The following is a 19910-nucleotide window of genomic DNA, read 5'->3' as shown; positions in this document are numbered from 1 at the left end:
CCTAGAGGCCTGTGGGCTACCCGAGTCTTACCTTACCTCTATCGGAGGTCTTCGGCTGGCCAAACCAGATACTCGTATGAGAGAAGAGACCTATCAGAGTCGAACAAGGGTTGAGCTTTATTCAGGGTTCTGGTTACAAGTGCAGGGGAATTCTTCCTTAGGAGGGAGCGAAGAATCTCCCAAGGAGGCAAAGATCTTACAATAAGAGATTGGAAGCAGAAGTGTAAGTGGGGAGAGAGGGGGAGGGAAGAGCGGAGAGAGGAAAAGCGGAGCCTTCTGTCCTGTCCGCGCCCCTCCCGCGCTAAGAGGGCTTTCAGGCTTTCCTGATCCTAATTAAGCTCTCCAGCCGCATAGTTTGCACCTGAATACCGTGCTGTTAGATAACAATAGGTGTGCCCAGATCCGGGACAATCTCGAGGGCGGGGAGAGCTCTCTCCCATCACGTTTCTCACGGGAAGGGGTGGAAATACACGAGATAGCTCGGTTCACCTCGATTCCTAGTCGTTTCCTGGGGGGCCTTATGAGAACTCTAAGATTTAGAAGTTCCCACCTTTACCTGCCCGAGACTGTCCACCTGGAATTGAGCTTCCATCCCCAGCATTATATGATTTCTTTCATTTATTTTAGTCCGACTACATAGCATGACTATAGTGAAAATATACTCAATAGGAAAGTATATGTAGAACCTATACAGAATTGTATGCAGTTGTGGGGAGGGAGGGGGGTAGTGGGGAGTAGGTGTGGGGGGGATAAAATCTCAATTGTATGGCAGTGATTGTTAAACATTAAAAAATAATAATTAAAAAAAAAGAAAAAAGGAGTCTATACTTAAAGACTTTAGGGATAGGTTACAGTTATATGCAGGAATGAATATTGGTTGTGGCATTCAAAATTACAAAGAGAGATGGAGTACTGAGGGTACCAGCCTAGTGAGTATACATCATAAGAATTCTATATAAGAGGTTATCAGGTTTAAGACTATTTGTCATTCTATGTGGGGTATTTTTGTAGGGAAGAATTAGATAAAGAGGGCAGAACAGAAGAGAAAAAATAGATCATGACAGAAGAATTAATCGAACTTAAAATTTCCCAGACAGAGTAACTGATCTTAAAGACTTCCCAGTATTATCCAAGTATTATCTCAGTATTAGCAAAACATTATCAAAAGTTATATAAGTAATGAAACCCACCACCCCCAAAATTTCTACTTGTTAACATCTTTCAGAAGTCCGTACGTTAAGTTCGCATACATTCAAGTCAGTGAACACTAACTAAACCAAAGCACCTGTGTGTATTACTGTGCTAGATTCTAAGTCAAAATTAATAGTTTTTTCTTTCATGGAGTTTACAATACAGTTGGGAGAGTTGGAGGACAGGAAGAGATGAAGAGAGGAGTGTCATAACGCATAAACAAATTACATTGAAAAATAATACATAAAGGCATTGGTGAGATGCAAACAATGTGCTATGAGCTTAGAGACAGTTTAAGGTCCAACAGGACTGGAAGGTATCTAGAGATAACACTTGAAATGGAGTTTGAAATAAGTAGGTGGAGATGGATCAAAAAGTACAGCTAACTGACCTATCTCTTCCTTCCCCCAACCCTCCCAAGAGATCCAGAAAACTTATCAGAATAAATCCTGATGGGGAAATATAATCACAACTCATTTTTCAAACCAAGTGGGCACAGGGAGACATATCTGCAGACAGAAGAAACATGCTGTGCGGAGCATTCCAGCACAGGGAGATGCTGTGTACCACACTAGGAATAAGACCAAAAGACTCAGCTGAGTGGGTTTAGGAACTGGCTACAACTGACAGCTGTATCTTTTACTACTCAATGGTTCCCAGTAGGAGAAAATAATCCAAGAAACGGGCACTAGGGGAGGGTAGTAAGAGATAAAATATTGTTTGTTACTTGTATTAGTTATCAATGATTCTTGTACTCAGAAGACATGGTTCCTTTAAGACTTGGTACTAATAAAGCATGAGCAGTCATCTATAGCAGATTTACCTTTAGAGATTATCGTAGTAGCTAAAAATATAATACCCTCAATACAATTAAATCATGTTAGATGATTTTTACCCTAAACTGAGAAAATGAACCAGAGCCAGTTGTGTTTCATGTTAAAAGGTAAGTAGCTGTTGCTTAGGTCTGGTGCTAAAAAAGCCAAGAAAATTCAGAATGGCAAAAAAAAGTCAAAAGAATGCAGAATGACAAAATGTCCTCGTGCAATGAGATCAGTGAAGACTTTAACAAGTGAGTCTTTGTCTCAAGGACAAGAAGAAAAAAATGTTACAGATAGGCAAAATGAATACTAGAGAATTTAAGCAAAGGAATTCAAGTAAGGTGGTAACAAAGGAGCTACAAAATGTTCTTGAAAATTGTCTGAACAAATACAAACTACCAAAAAAAGGCAGCCAATACAACTCTTATGATTTGAGAAGGTTAACAACACACTTTGAGGGAAACCCTCTTTTCCTTGGTATGTTAACTGCCTCTTCATCTGACAGGGGCGTCTATTTCAAGAGCGCTGAATACAATCCCTGAACTTTTCAGGTGTTGAGTCCTCTGTTTTTCCAAAGCAAAGTAAACTTCTTTAAGATAGGACGTTATACTTGGATTCCCTCCTCCTCCCCCAATATCCAACGGCACAGATTCAAATCTATTCAAAGAATTGTTTGTATTCTCCCCTAAATCAAAAGCAGTCACTGTAATCTGAAAGTTTAAAGAAGTTGTCCACACTCATTCTCAATTCAATCCTAGTTGTAGAATATGACTACAAGGGAAATTGTGAAGACTCTCAAAAAGCAGAAGAAAAAAGTTATAGAACCGCAAGTAGGCACCTAACAATTGAAGAATGGAGGGAGGATGGATAGATGGATAGATGGACAGATGGACAGATGGATGGATGGACAGTGTGTTATCAGGCTAAGCTCAAAGGATACAACAAATAAAAGGAAACAAAACAGTTCCTGTTCACAAGGAGTTTATATTCTACTGGGGGGTAGGGTGGAGGTGGGGGAAAACAGCTCATAATCGAAAGTGGGAGAGGAGAGGGCAGAAGGACTGGGCATAGAAATAGTTCTGATAAATAAGGCAAAAACTCACCTACTGGAAGTAAGGTACCCAGAGGTAGAATTATCTTACCTGTGGGGAGATAAAGGGGGGGGGGTGATAGGTCCATGTAGTAGAGCATGTACCACAGCAGAGTAGAATCTCCCCTACTCCCAGCAAAATTCACTTATCAGAGGCAGAGTCCAGGTTGCTAGTGGGAAGGAGATTTTATATATGTGTGTCTACACACACACACACACACACGCACGCACACACACACACACACACACAAAATGAGTAAGATGGAAACAACAAATATGAGGAATTCAGAAAATCATGGGAAGATTTGTGATGCAGAGCAAAATAAGCATAACTAGAAGAGCAACATGCATAATTACTAAAAATAATGCTAATGAAAACAACAGAAAAAAGACAGCTGGATTCTGATTAATTGTAATGACCAATCTTTATCCTCAAAAGTGGGTAATGAAACAAACTTGTCTGACAAGAGGGCCTGAGATTCATGAGTATGAAATGGTGCCCACACTGTCTCTAGATATCAATTTTCTTTTTTTGTTGTTTTTGTTACAAAAGAGATCAGTAGGTCAGTGTCAATAAACATTAAGCATCTACTACGTGTCAGGCGTGTTATGCTCTGGGGATACAAGTAAGAAAAGGAAACACAGTACCTGCCCTCAAGGAGCTCACAATCTAATGGGGGAGACAATAGGCAAACAAATACATATGAACAAGCCATGTGGAGTATTTTAAGAGGGGAAAGGGGAACAGGAAAGAAGAGAGGGAAGTCCTAAAATGAAGGTGGATTAAATGGAAAGGCTTCCCGTATAAGACAAGATTTTAGTTGGAACTTAAAAGAAGTCAGTAAGCAGAAATGTCATGAACTAACTGGTATAAAAACAAAAGGCATCAATAAACCTTTTAAAAATAAAAACAACAGGCTGCAACACTATTTTTACCTTTAGAACTGAATGTTTCTATTTAGCAAGGGAATAAAGACTATAATGACTTTTAGAGAGGAGTCATAGCACTTGGTTTCTCATAGACCAGTTTGAATAATGTAAAATAGTAAAAAAGCAAACTCTGTGAAAAACATAAAAGAACTTTTGATATATCTGCAACTTAGGCTTCTTTTTATGCTAAATAACTATCAACTACATACTTTATCAATGCTATCAGAATAGTTATTTGGCAAATATCAAGGTAAAAACACCTCAACTCTCAACAACCTACAGGAAAGAAAGGTTGTGTTAGGTATTGTTTTAAGCATAGATATGGTAAAAAGCAAATGCTTATAGCATGATTACATTCACAAGCATGAATAGAGAAATTCCAAACTGGCTCAGTCTTGCAGTCCTAATATTAATGCTGCTGCTTTAATGAGACTACAACAAATACATCTGAAGAAAACTGTCATCACAGGAGATAGAAACTACACTGTTAATGTTTAAACAACATTTTTTGTTGGTGCTCATTAATCTTAGAGAGCATAAGTTTGATATATGGACTACTGTTTTAACTTGGGCTACAATGAATCATATTGATTAAAACAGTAAAATTAAAAGTGTTATATTTTAACATATTCCATAAGGAAGCCAGCACAACCAAGATTTCCCTGATCCCCTTTTCTAAAAAAAGTCACTCTACCTTCCCCTTCCCCAAGAGTAATTTATATGTAGGTCAAAAAATTCTGACAGTGACAACAACAAGTACTCAAGGGGTGTGTGGGTGCGTGTGCGGGTGGGTGTGTCGCTGTGTGTGTGTGTGCGTGTGTGCGCATTTTCTTGCCTTTGTGTAGTAATTTGGCCTCTAGTCTTTCTCTGAAAAACAATTGGTTGGGTGACATGTTTTGTAAAGTCTCCCCAATCTGTATTTGTATGAGTAATCTAAAAGAAACTGAGAGATCTCACTTTTCTGCACAGCCCAACCCTCTTTTAAGTTTTACTTTGTTATTAAACAGAAGATACCATGAAAATCCAGGGTAGAGGTAACAGTGAAAAGATTTAAGGGTTCAGATCCCAACTCTGCCATTTACTACTTGGGTGACTTGCCCTTCTCAGGTTCTCTCTTAGATAAGGAGGTTAGACTAGATGATTTCAAAGGTCCCTTTCCTTCTGGATCTAAATCTATGATCCTGTGTTTCTGGGAAGTCTCATTTAGCCAGATATGTTTTGTGTTACTCATTTGCTATGAAAGACTCCAGTGTGGGAATTCTCAGTTCACACTTAAATAGTTTTCTAAGTAGCCTTCTGTCTTTTAGCATGTCTTTGCTTAAAGCAATAATTAATATAACCTTTTTAAACTGTGGGTTATTGAGTGGTACTATATTTGGTCTTAATATATGCCAAATTTTGTCCATTCTGATAGCATGCCAAGTGTGAGCTAATGAAGAGAAATTACAGATTGTGATCATGTGAACAAGAAAAACAGGTATTTGTTAATTCAATAGTCTTTCTTAGAGAAATATCTATTTTGTTTTCTACATATCCCACAACCCCCTGAAAAAAAGCTTGGATGACAAGTATTGAGGCTGACTAGTCCTACACTAGAGATATTTTTTATGTAGAATTTTTAATTAGCGGCAGTGAGGTACTGCTATGAGGTAGACAAAGTGGATTCACACTCAGATAACGGACTCATCAACTCAACACTAGGAGTGGGGAAAAAAAATCTAGTTTTGACGTACAAATTGGTGAAATCTGATCCACCACTAAACAATACATATTATAAAGTCATACCAATTTTTAAATAATTTTTAACCACACTTTAAATGCATCCTAGAAAACGAAATTTAAATTCTGCCTTCTCTATCACTGATTCAAAGTTCTCTTATTTGTGTATAATACTTTTGTATTAAATACACAGAGAAGTCATAGATTATAACACACTACAGTATATATGCAAAATATATTTCCCTTTTTTGCACAGGCATATGCATAAATTATTCTGTTCAGAATGTTTACTATAATCTTATTACCTTTTAAATCACTGCTCTCATTTGGTAGAAATTACACTCTTTTGAAAAGTGTATTTTACAATTTCAATCTAAGCATATGGATCACTGTACTGGTGTGTGAAAGCACTGACAAATACCCAAGAGAGGATCATACCTTCTTGCTGACAACCACAAACTTAGTTTTCTTGCATTACCAGATTTCTTAGACAGAAAGAAGCTAACAATTATATTTTCATTCCATGAATGTGTTACCCCTTTATTCTTGTAGTAGCCAACCCTTAATTAACCAAAATTCCAATGAAAAAATTTAATATTCTCTACTACTACACTTAAATTGTTTCCTATAATTCAGATGATTGGTTTGTATTATGACAGTTCTGCTTCGGTAGTAAAACATTTTTATTTATAACTACCAGATTTACCCTGGGAAGAATAGTTAAGTAGTTTGGTTACTTATAGGAAAAAGAGAAAATACTTTCCTAAGGGACAAGATAAAGGGCAGATCACTGAATCATTAGCAAAACAATGAAAAATACTCACAATCAACTTCAAGAGACCCAAATACTAAAAACAGCATGGGAATCAGTAATTCAGTTGTACAGGGAAACTTACCTACTGATATCTTACTTTTAAAAGATACACACAGGTACAGAAGTTTATTGTCACCCATATCTATCAACAACAATTACTGTTGAAAAGTACTCTTAGAGGGGATTCCTAAGGTTTCCTAAAAACAAATTCTCTACTTAATACATATTACTCAGACTATTTAGAGGACATCAAAAGACATCATGCTTCAGGGTTCATTCTGTTTTACCTTTAAAAAGTTTCACTGGTCATCTTTTTTTAAAACATCACTGCCACTTCTGACTAACCCATATTGGGGTAGTCATCCCATAGTACTTTTTCCTTATAACAAATAAGTAGTCTCTTTTTTGAGGTCATTATATTTTCATAGTACTCTATTTTGATTGCTTTGTTGTTGAGATGTGAGACACCTCCTTCTCTTCTTCCTCACTCCTTTGTAGAAGTGATGGTCCACAGGTATGAACCATTCTTTATGTTCTTTGGTTTTACTGAACTTTATTTTTGCATATTTTTTTTATAAAGGATAGCCCTCTAGGAGAAAATATAGCAGATATAAAAATAAGTATTTTTTAAAATTTTTCAGAAAGTTATTATTTTTTAAAAGAACAGTCAAACAAAACAAATCAACACACTGAACATATCCAAAAGCGTATGCCTCTTTTTACACCTCTAGTCTACCACCTCTCTGCAGAAGCAGTAAAAGTATGCTTCACCTCCAGTTCTGTTGAAATCATGATTTGATTAGTTACCAATGTGATTCATCTTCTGAAGTCTTCCAATTTTTTCTGTTATACTATTGTGGTAAACATGTAAATTGTCCACCTGGTTTTGGGAATTTCACTTGACATCGTTTTCATCAGTCTTGCCAAATTTCTTGGAAATCTTCCTTTTTGGGATTTATTACAGTGTAATCATATATTAAATATAATGCTCATATACTATGATTTGCTTAATCATTTCTTGTGCTGATGGGCATTCACTTTTTTTCTGTTTCTTTTCTACTACAAAAGGGAGTACCACAAATCTTTTTCTCTATGTGGGACTTCCCTCTTTTAACCTCCTTGGAGTATATGCCTACTTCCCCCATACCTCCACAGCATCCATTCACCACTACACATTACCTTATATTAACTTGATACATATTTTCTGTCTATTCACACATGTATACGTTGTTTCTCCGGACAGAATGGAAACCCCTTTAGCACACAGGCTTTTGTTTCTTTCCAAGTACATAATAGACACTTAAAGCTCTAGTAGTGGTATCAATCAATCAACATTTATTAAGTACTATGTGCCAGTACAATGCTAAGTACAGGGGACACAAAAAGAGGTAGGAAGAGACAGTCGCTGCCCTTCAGGAGCTTACAAACTAATGGGGGAGAAAACATACAAATATATACAAAGTAATCTAAATAGGATAAACAGGAAATCATTAACAGAGGGAAGGCATTGCAATTAAGAGGAGTTAGGGAAGGCTTCAGGTAGAAGGTGGGACTTTAATTAGCACTTAAAAGAAGCCAAGAAGGTTAGCAGTCAGAGAAGAAGAGGGAGAGCATTCCAGGCTTGGGTGATGGCCAGAAAAAAACCTGGAGCAGAGTGATGGAATGTCTTGTTTGCAGAACAGCCAGGAGGCCAGTGTCACTGGATCAGAGAGTACATGTCAGAGAGTAAGATGTAAGAAGATTAGAAAGATAGGAGAGGGTTAGGTTATGAAGAGTATTAAATTCTGAACATTTTATATATGAATCTGGAAGCAAAAGGAAGCCACTAAAATCTATTAAATAAAAGGGGAAATATTGGGTGGGAGGAGAAGTGAACGTGACACGATCTGTTTTAGGAAAATCACTTTACTGGCTAAATGGAGGATGGATTAGAGTGGGGAGACTTAGAAAGACAGACTCAACAGCAGTCCTTGCAGTAGTACAGACATGAGGTAATGAAGGCCTGCACTAGAGTGTTGCTAGAGTCAGAGGAGAGAAGAGGGTATATTGAGGGACATGGCAAAGGTAAATTCAACAGGCTTTGGCAAAAGCTTGGATATGGAGGGTGAGAGACATCCAGGGTGACACCTAGGTTGCAACTGAGCAACTAGGAGGGCAGTGTTGCTCTCCACAGTAATAGGGAGATAGAAGAGGGGTGGGGTAAGGGTTTGGAAGATAGATAGTAAGTTCTTTTTTTACTGGGTCAAGGTTTGAGAGAAAGATACTAAGTTCCGTTTCACTGGGTCAAAAGTACAGGCACTTTAATAAATATTTGGATGCAATTCCAAATTATTTTCCAGAACAGTTAAACCAATTCACAGCTTTACCAACAGTGATTGTCATGTCTGTCTTACCATGCTCCTCTAATATTTAATATTATCTTCTCTGATACTATGATGGGTGTGAGACAAAATTCAGAGTCATTGTAATTGACATTTCTTAATAATAACAATTTGGAACATTCTTTCAAAAGGATGTTAATAGCTTCCATTTTTTGTTTTCTTGAAATGCACTTGATTTGTTTGTTTGGGTTTTTTTTTTTTTTGAAATGCACTTTTTCATATCTTTTGACCACTTATCTAGAGAGGAATGGCTTTTTCTTATATATTTGTACCAACTATCAGGGCTAGAGTTACTTTTGTTCACACACTCACCATTTACTGTCTTCTTGGCTTCTATGATATGGTCCTCTCTTGGGTCACTGTTTATTACACACTCAAATTCAAAGATGAATGAATGTATCTACCTACTTCTAGCAGCTTATACTTTCTTACTCTGGTTCTAGTGACTTCAATTTAAATACTCAAAGTCTTTCACTAGACTTCAATCCCATGTTTTCAGTTACCTATTCCTATGTTTCTGCTCTATACGCGTAGTAGACAAAAAGCCTGAAGTCAAGTCATGAAAACCTGGGTTCAAGTCCCACCTGAATCTATACTGGCTAGATGGCTCAGGGCAAGTTATTTAATCTGTCAGTGCCCCCTAAGCACTTCTGAACAGCAAAGAAATCAAATCAGTCAATACTTAAATTAATTTTGACTATTCACTGGAAGGTCAAATACTGGAGCTGAAGCCTAAAAGGCCACATAATGAGAAAACAAGCTTCACTGGAAAAGATGCTCATGTGAGGAAAGATTAAAGGCAAAGGAAAAGGAGAAGGCAGAGGATGAGATGGATAGACAATGTCATGGAACAACGAACAGAAAATTAGAGTAAAGTTAGTAGAGGATAAAAGGGCCTGGTGTGTGATGGGTCCATGGGGTAACAAAGAGTTGGACAAGACTGAAAATTAATAAGGCTCCAAGCACCAATTCACTAAAACAAAAAATTGAAGAACACTTAGCAACCTGTATTGACAAGGGGAGGTTCATCTCTCTAATTTCTTATACCAATCAAACAACAGGTGTAGATTCCCACAACCACTGTACCCCCTCAAAAATTTGGAAGTCTGAAATCAAATGCCATTACAACAGAAAGTCAGAGAATCTGGGTTAAAATGCAACTTCTAGGTAGCACTGACTACCCATGTGGTTCTTTTAACTGTAAAATGAAGAAATTGGACTAGGTGGCTTCTAAGTTCCCAGATGCCTGATCTTAAGTGCTTTAAAAGTTTCCTTTCCTATACTTTTCTACTTCTATCAATTGGCTAATAAAAGTGGTTTGTTTCCTTTAGATTTCTTCTCCCTATCTCTTACCACATCACTACCACCCAAAGACTTACTGGTTCTTTTTTATATGAGATTTCTTCTTCTCTCCTGACAGTTATTATTTTAAAATGAACCCTCCACTCTAGGGACTATATTAAAGAGTCGACCTCTGCTTCTATCCTCTCCTTACTACTACTCCCATTCCATGATCCCTAACCTATATTCTGCTACCAGATCACAGTAAAACATATATTCCATCATGTTATACTTCCCCCTATTGATTATTAAATCAAGCCTGGGTTTTGTTTTGCTTTTTTGTTTTTTAATAAGATATCTGCATTTGGGACCTAGCACAGTATAAGGAAGACAATAAAAGCACTTAATTACTTCTTGTTCAAATAAATTGAGAAATCGACTATTAATGCCTATTCATTTCCTCGGTAACATTGGGCAGCAGTTGTCCATATAACCATGTTACAACCTCCAATGCAACTCCTCTGGGTTCACAGAATATGTCATCAATAAAAATAATTATGCTTATTATTATGGTGTTAGAGACAGAAAAGGCTGTAGCATTCATTTAGTCACATTAGAGAAAGGAAGGACCTTAGTTCAACCAATAACTGAAAATGAATCCCCACTACAACATGTGAGGTTATGATTAGTTATCTGAACTTTGCTTGGGGACCTAAGGAGCAGGGGAAGTGCACTACCTCCCAAAGTACCTCATTCAACTGAGAGATAACTATAATTGTTGGGAACTTTTTCCTGACATCTAGTCTAAATTTGTCTCTTTACAAATTCTGTCTATTGTTCTCGATTCTGTCCTCTAGATGCCAAAGAGGATAAATTTAATCCCTATCAAGTCCCTGGTTGCCCACTTTCCCTCCAGTTTTGTTCACACATGTTCAAACACCCTCAGTTTCTTCAACTAACCCTCATTTAACAGGGACACATGGTTCTTTACCATTCTGACTGCCTTCCTCTGGTGCTCTCCAGCTATCCACGATGTGGTATCTAGAACCTAATATAATATTCTAGAAGTACACCACGAGCACAATGTCTTCTCTGGACACCAATTTCACTGGTGATTTGCACTGACCTTTTAATACACTAAAAAATTACTAATTACACCTGTTCCTCATTTTATACTTACAAAGTTCATTATCTGAGAACACTTCATTTTATACACAGGGGAAACCCAACCATGGGGAAAAGTGACTTGCCCAAGGGCACACATTCCTAGGCAATATGGCAGAAAAGGGATCTAAAACCCAGGACTCCTGAGATGCATGGCAGTATTCTAACAAATACACTGTTGCCTCTCACTAAAATATTTGATCTTTCAATCTATAATAAGGTTGGCACAAATCGTTATCTTACATATTATTCAATTATCCTGTTTAGGGTTTCTTCAAGGCAACTTAATCTTTAAAGGTCAAAAGGTTTTGTGTCCCTCATTTCTCCCTAGACAAGATCTCCAAAATTCCCTTTCTTTTTATTTCCCGTATAAAACTGGCTGTGATATGGAACTGAAGTGACATTTTTAATATTTATACATACATATAAAATTTATATATTTCACATTTTCATGTACTTGATATGCTTAAAATTTTATTTATATACATATGTTCCACATTTTAAATATTCACTAGTCAAATATTTTTATATTTTGCTAAGTAAAAAAATTAAGTAACCTTTTATTTCCCATCCCACTCCAAAGGGGGACTTGAGAGTGGATGACCTATCTTTTGAGAGCAAGGACTATCTTTTGTCATTTTTTGTATCCCCAGTGCTTTGGCACAGGCCTAAGTATATGCTGGATGTTTAATGATTGTTGACTGACTACAGCCTGGCAAAGCATCAAAAAAAAAAAAATACAGTTACAAAACTAATCTTCATAAAGATCCTACTTCTTTTTGTACTTGCTACTGGGATTATAACTCCTCAAACAGAGGACTAGGTTGCCAAGTGAATAAGATAAAACAATTAGCTACACTTTACTCCCACTTAACGAATGAGGGTAAAACTTGAAAGAGTAAAGACTCTTGAGCAAAAGCATAAAAAAAAAGAATTGTATTCAGGATTCAAATCAACCAGAAATGCTGCACAACTCTTTAAAACTATTTTCCAAAGAAACAGAAATCAGTCCCTTGATAAGGCTTGAAGATATTCAAGCCCCAGTCAGACCCCTTCAGCCTCCGCCGCCGCTAGCTCCTCTGCCACCAGCTCTCGTGCCACCTCGGGCCGGCAGCTCGGCGCGGCTCCTGCGGCTGGGCAGGAGGTGGCTGAACGGCGGCGGAGGTTGGGGGGAAGGCGTCGTAGCCGTCGAATTCCCTTCATCCGGAGCATCTCCATGGGGTCTGCCCACTCAGTCCATGCCCTTTAAAAGAACGTCCAGTGCAACGGCTGCACCGAAGGTACAATCGTAGCTTTGTATTTCACAGGACTTTGTCTTCCTGGAGAACCACCTTCGGTGTAAAGCTGGAAATACCCTGTCTTCAAATTCCATCTCTTAGTTTTCCGTTTTGTTGCACTTCAGAGGAACACCAAGAAACCATGGACAACTTTAAGCACTGGTGAATTTAACTTGAGTTTCCTTGATGAAGGCTTTACTGCTAAAGATATTCTGGACCAGAAAATTAATGAAGTTTCTTCTGATGATAAAGATGTCTTCTACGTTGCTGACCTTGGTGACATCCTAAAGAAACATCTGAGATGGTACAAAGCTCTTCCTCAAGTAACTCCTTTTGATGCTGTTAAATGTAATGACAGCAAAGCTGTAGTGAAGACAGCTTTAGGAGCAGGATTTGATTGTGCTAGCAAGACTGAAATACAATTACTACAAAGTCTTGGGGTGCCCCCAGAGAGGATAATCTATGCAAATCCATGCAAACAAGTGTCACAGATTAAGTATGCTGCCAACAATGGAGTACAAATGATGACTTTTGATAGAGAAGTAGAGCTAATGAACGTTGCCAGAGCTCATCCAAAAGCAAAGCTGGTTTTGATGATTGCCACTGATGACTCCAAAGCTGTCTGTCGTCTAAATTTTAGATTTGGTGCTACTCTCAAAATTTGTAGGCTGCTTCTTGAGCGAGCAAAGGAACTGAATACTGATGTTATTGGAGTCAGTGTCCATGTGGGAAGTGGTTGTACTGATCCAGAAACCTTCGTCCAAGCAGTGTCTGATGCTCGATGTGTCTTTGACATGGGGGTGGAGTTTGGTTTCAACATGTATCTTCTTGATATTGGTGGTGGCTTTCCTGGTTCTGAAGATGTAAAACTTAAAATCTGAAGAGATCTTGAGTGTAATTAATCCAGCGTTGGACAAGTATTTTCCTTCTGCCTCTGGAGTGAGAATCATAGCTGAACCAGGCAGATACTATGTTGCATCAGCTTTCACGCTTGCAGTTAACATCACTGCCAAAAAACTTGTATCGAAAGGATAGGTTCTGATGATGAAGATGATGCAAATGACCAAACCTTTATGTACTATGTAAATGTTGGAGTATATGGATCATTTAATTGTATCCTGTTTGATCATGCTCATGTTAAATCTATTCTACAAAAGAGACCCAAACCAGATGAGAAGTATTACTCATGTAGCATATGGGGACCAACATGTGATGGCCTTGATTGAACTGTTGAACACTGTGATTTACCAGAAATGCATGTGGGAGATTGGATGCTCTGAAAACATGGGTGCTTATACTGATGCTGCTGCTTCTACTTTCAATGGATTCCAGACACATATTATCTATTATGTGATGTCTAGGCCAGCATGGCAATGCATGTAACAAATCAAGAACCAAGGTTTTCTGGCAGAAGTAGAGGGTCAGGATATCAACACTTTGCCATATCTTGTGCTTGGGAAAGTGGAATGGAACATCACTCAACAACTTGTACTTCAGCTAGTATTAATGCACAGATGCTGTTAGTAGCCATTAATTGCAAGTTTACCTTGAATTTAGAGCATTTTGGGGGACCATTAACTTAATTCCTGCTAGAGTTAAATGTTTTAAGAATAGGGTTGCAACAATAATGCAAACAAAAATGCAACAATATGGAAGACTAAGAGATGAAGTCACACTTATCTGTGTTCTTACGGAAACTATTTGAGTATTTGTTTTATATGGATTTTTATTCACATTTCAAATATGCTTCTAAAGACTGTCCCTCAGCTGCTAAAAGCAAGCATTTGTAGCTTGTAAAATGGCAGAATGGGAATGAGCTTAGTGTTGTGACCTGTTTTAAAATAAAAGTATATTGAAATAAAAAAAAAAAAGAAAAATTCAAGCCCCAAAGAACTGAAGAGACTGCAATTATCTTTTTGGCTAATCTTTCTTATATTAAAAGGTAAGTATATAAATCAATATGCATTTTAATAACCAAACATTTTGTAAAGTTTAAAATGAGAAAAGAAAATTATAAGGAAAAATCATTGTAATTATTATATAGTAAAAAAAGTTTGCTTTTACTTAAAAAAAAAAAGTACATGCTCAAATTGAAGTAATTATCTTTTTGCTAAGGGCTATTTTCCTTGTGTTGCAAAAACATATAAGGAAAGGTCTTGAAAATGTAGAATATGTCATTTTTCTCCAATACCAGGGTGGAGCTGAGCAGAGGACAAAAGTACTAACAATGTCAGCTGTTCCAGAAACACAAACTCTGTAAAGTGAATGAATTTCTGCTGTGCCACATGAAGCTCAGATAGGAACAAATACATAAAATCTAACCTTTACATTTTACTTCAAAAGGCCTCCCTTGGTTGCAGCTAGCTCTCTTTCGTCTCTTCCGTCCTTCTTTCTCTCTGACACATGTTGGCATGGTGCTTCCAAGGTCCCCCAAATCTTTGTTTCTAAATCTACACACTAAATAGTCTACATTTATTTCTATCTAAAACATGCAGAGACATTCTGGGAAGTCTTAAATAGCAGAATTAGAGAATAATCAATCCAAATTCACAGACTTGAGGGGCAGTGCTGGTTATCTGAATAGTACCTAGTAGCCTCTCAGCTGACGACAATACAACTACACTGGTCAAACACATATAGAAATACTAAGGCATGAATGGAATGTGCCCAGAATATTAAGGGGAGAAATGAAGCTCAGAACAAACTGAAGCTGTTCAACAATGGCACACTTAAAATATTTATGAATACATATGAATCAAGTATTTCCTTTCTTTCAAAGACTCTCTCATAGGCCACAGACCTACTTTAGGTGCCAGTAGGTAAGCTGCCAGTGATCTTCCACTTCAAAAACTTTGCAGTTTTCCTAGATGTTTTGTATTCAATTAGAAATGTCTCTAAATGCAATACAGAACCCTTCTCATCCCTCATCCTCAGATAACAAATAAAGTAAGCAGAACTGTCAAAAGACAGTTTGTAAATGATTTCTCAAGAGCTTTCTGCACTAAATATTAAGCAAAACTGCCACTAAGTGATGCACTGGCCTTGCTGACAGATACAGAGAATGTATCAGAGTGAAATAAAAGGTTATTTATCTACACCAGGATCAACCTGACCTGGTTTTTTTTTTTCATGTGGTTAGGCAATACTGTCACTACTGATCAAGAGTTTGTTTACTGAGGGTGGAAAAAATAGTACTAAAACAAGTACAGTCCAAGAGTAGATGGTCAAACTGACAGAAATAGCTATCATTTTTCAATCTAGCAATAACGCCAGACTCAGCATCTGCCATCAAGCATATTCTATCACTGATTTCCTTTCTGAGGGAGGCAAATAAAGTAAACCTCAAATTGAGGTGGAAGGGCAAAAACTCAAGACCACTTGCTCAAGAAGAAAAGAAAAACAGATAATTGTTCATTTTCACTTCCACAAAGATAAACTTTCACCTGATGCACATTGTTTTTGCAGAGGAAAAAAATGATCTCCCACTACAGTCTTCTGAGAATACTGGTGAACTATATAGTTTTATTTTACAAAGCACTTTGCTGACTAACTACCATGTGAGATAAGTAGCAAAAGTATTATTCTCATTTTATAGGTTAAAAATATTTTTTTTTATATAGAAAACCACATATTTAGGAAGTATCAAATCAAGGATATGTACTTAGGTCTTCCAAATGCAGTCCAATGCTATTTTTTTCTTCAAGGAAATCATCCCAGTAGAATTTATCCAGGGAAATGTGGTTTGGTTTTATTGTCTCAAAACTCAACTTTGAGCATTACTCAGTTTTTTCTGAATGTTAGTGAAAATTCTTTGCAAGAGCTACTTCTTAATATTTAAAATCACTATCTATTCAACTCTAGAATAACACTACTATCCATCTGTCTGTAAAAATCAAGAGGTTGTGTAAGGCATTAACAGCATTTGTGGTACAGCACTAAAACTATAAGGGATCCTTGGGTATATCATCTTTTTTATCATATTGGCCCGCCCCAGCCACAAGTACTGAATATTCCTCCAGATAGTTAAGCAGCTCCTTATTCCTGTAAAGAGCACTTTTAGTTGAATCTATAAAAGTTTCTCCTGTTCTGTGGAAGACTGATCCCAAATATTTATGCATTCTGCAGATATTTAGAGTGGGATTTGCCTTTCTACTATTGCCTGTGTTTGTGTTCTCTGGAGTGATTGCTATATTTTTATTGTGTTGTGGTCTATAAAGGATGTATTTACTATTTCTGCCTTTTTACATGTATTTGCCAACTCTCCGTACCCCAATACAGTTGGTTTTGCAAAAGCTTTGTATGAATACTGTGAAACCCATACTTTAGCAGTTTCATTTAGATGTCAAAACTCTCTTAGCTACCTTCCAGTTTCTCCAGCAATTTGTTCATTTCTATATTTGTTCCTTTTCTTTTACTTTTCTGTTAAATTTGTCAAAATTCAAGATGGGACCTTTAAAATTTTCAGTGACTATTGTATTATAGTCTATGCCTTCTTAAAATTCAGTTAATTTTTCCTACACATTGGGAGAATTTAAGTTTAAATACTGAGATATCGATTTGTTGACAATGATTCTTTAGAGTGTAATGTATTTTCTGCGTTTATCTCTTTTTATGTGAGAAATATTTGTTTTTGCTGTCTGAAGCATTATCACAACTGCTTTTCTGGAGTCATCTAGTGCATTCTAAATTCTTTCCTAACCCTTCATTTTTATCTAGAGCAAAGGCATTTTGCTTTTTAAGTATTTTATCTTCCTCCTTGAATCATCAACAAAATAGGCATAGTTTTCAAAAGTCAATGTAAAAAAACTGTTATTCTCAAAGAAATATATATAGAAATAAATTTTCATCAACTCAAAGCCCATCTTTCCATAGGCTTCAATTAGAAAAATCTTTACTGTTGAGTTTCCTCAAACTGAATCCAGTACCTCTTGATACATTCTGACAGATCAAATGTCCATCTCTAAAAAAGGGTTCAATGCTGCCTTAATTTAAAGATGTTCAGTGTGGTACAATTTCTTCCTAAAACAAATTATGAAAAAGTTTAGAATCTGAAACTTTTTTGTTACGCTAAATTTAGCAGTTCATCTGACCCAGGGCTATGGCAGAACCATTTCTATTACTTGGTATAAATAAATAGTTATCCACCACACATCCATTAGATGGATAAGACGACAAAAGAGGAAAATGGTAATTGTTGGAGGGGCTGCTGGAGAACAGGATAACACACTGCTGGTTGAGCTATGAATTGGTTCAAACACTCAAGAAAACAATTTGAAACTCTATTCCAAAATCAGCTAAACTTATACCACAGCTAGGCATAGGCACATATCCTAATAAGTAAAAAATATCAGGAATATGCTAAAATATTTCTCAACAGTAGGTTTTGTTGTAGCAAAGAAATGGGAAAAAAATGGGTGCCCATTAACTGAGCATTGGCTAAAAATATTATGGCGTTATGGTACATAAAAACACACACACGGTGTATATATAGGATGTGGAGGGTATGTAAATATATAGGGTGGCTAGGTAGGGCAGCTAAGGTGGCACAGTGGCAGTGGCTCAATGGATAGAAAGAACACTGGGCTTAGAATCAGGAAGACTCACCTTAGGCACTTAAGTGTGTGATCCTGGGCCAAGTCACTTAACCCTGTTTGCCTCAGTTCCTCATGTATAAAATGAGCTAGAGAAGGCAATGGCAAACCACTCCACTCCAGTATCTACCAAAAAATCCCCTTAATCCCAAAAATAGCATCATGAAGAGTCAAACATGACTAAAACCATACATGCATACACATCACACATGTGTATGCATGTATCTGTACATCTTATGCATGTTTATGTACATACGTGTAAACATATAAATATAATGAAATATTATTGTACCAGAACAATAAATGGGACAGATTCAAAGACACGTGTCATGAGTTATATGAATTGATAAAGAGAGCAAAACAAGCAGAACTGGGATAATTTACACAAAGATATTAATAATATATAATAATGTATAGAAAAGACTTCAGGATTGTGACCAATCATGACTTCAAAATAATAATAACAATATACAGTACTTTCAATCATGGACAGAATCTTACAAATATTATCTCATTGGAGTCTTACAATAACCTTGGGGGGCAGATGCTATTATTATCCCCATTTTGCAGATATAGAAACTGAGGCTGACAGTGGTTAAGGGACCTGCCTGAGGTCAATCAGCTATAAAGTATTTCAACTCAGATCTCCCCAAATCCAGGTCCAGAGCTCTATCCATTGGGCTACCTAGCTGCATCTAAGAGAAAAGGGATGACAAAGAATTCTTCCCATATCTTGTAGAGAAATAAAGGATAAGAGGTAAAGAATGAGACATGGTTTCACACAAAGACAATGCGTTGATTTTTTTTTTTGGCTTAATTACACTAGTTACAAGGGAGAGTTGGTGGAAAGTGATCATCAATGAAATGCTAAAAAACAGAAGAGAGTAAAATGAAGCTCATAAAGGGAAACAAGGACAGTTTTGTTACTATTGTCAATCAGTCAATAAACATTTATCATGACTACTTTCTTTTTTGCTCTTCATATACTAAAATTTTAATGTATTTTAATGTTTCACAACCAGTCAGTCAGTACACACTATTAAGAGCTACTATGTGCAAGGCAATGTGCTTAAAGAAAGGCAAAAGACAAAGACAGTCTTTGCACTGATTGAGTACATGGTATAATGGGGGAGACAACATGAAAACTATGTACAAAGAAGATGATGTATGTGCATGTGTGTATTTATGTATATGTGTTTTGTATTATTTTTTATTTATATACATTTACATGATTAAACTGAAAATAATTAACAGATGGAAGGTGTTAGTATTAAAGAATCAAGAAAGGCTTCCTGTAGAAGGTAGGATTGTAGCTGAGACTTTGTAACATCAACCATGGCAGCACAGCTGAGGACTGCTGCTGTGAGTAATTTCAATGGTCTAATTGCAGAGTATAATGAACTCTCTATTCAGTAATAAACTAAACATTGTTCAATAAAGTAAAGTATGACATTCACAGCAACATCCTTAATCAATATCAAGTGTCCAAGGAAAGTCCTCTTTCATCTTAACTCCAGGTTGACATCCAAGTCCCACGGCTCTTCCTGTGGGCTGACCTCTTGTGACTCTCTTGCCTGGATTCACACGTAGTTAACTCTTAGTTCCTGTTCCATGTCTCAGCTCAGGAGGATTGCTCCACTCCACAGCTTCTGCC

The 19910-nt window shown here is 36.9% G+C and overlaps 1 protein-coding gene and 1 pseudogene across 3 annotated transcripts in view; one reads left to right on the top strand and one right to left on the bottom strand.

The window, feature by feature from the left end:
• ZFAND3 (zinc finger AN1-type containing 3) overlaps positions 1-19910 on the bottom strand; it is a 382986-nt gene that overhangs the window by 247421 nt on the left and 115655 nt on the right. The window lies entirely within an intron of this gene.
• Positions 12446-14547, top strand: LOC140526058 (ornithine decarboxylase pseudogene; annotated as a pseudogene).

Source organism: Notamacropus eugenii, chromosome 2 (assembly GCF_028372415.1).
Source record: "Notamacropus eugenii isolate mMacEug1 chromosome 2, mMacEug1.pri_v2, whole genome shotgun sequence".
Taxonomy (NCBI): domain Eukaryota; kingdom Metazoa; phylum Chordata; class Mammalia; order Diprotodontia; family Macropodidae; genus Notamacropus; species Notamacropus eugenii.
The sequence above is the reverse complement of the archived record's forward strand: the minus strand, read 5'-3'. Positions and strand labels throughout refer to the sequence as shown.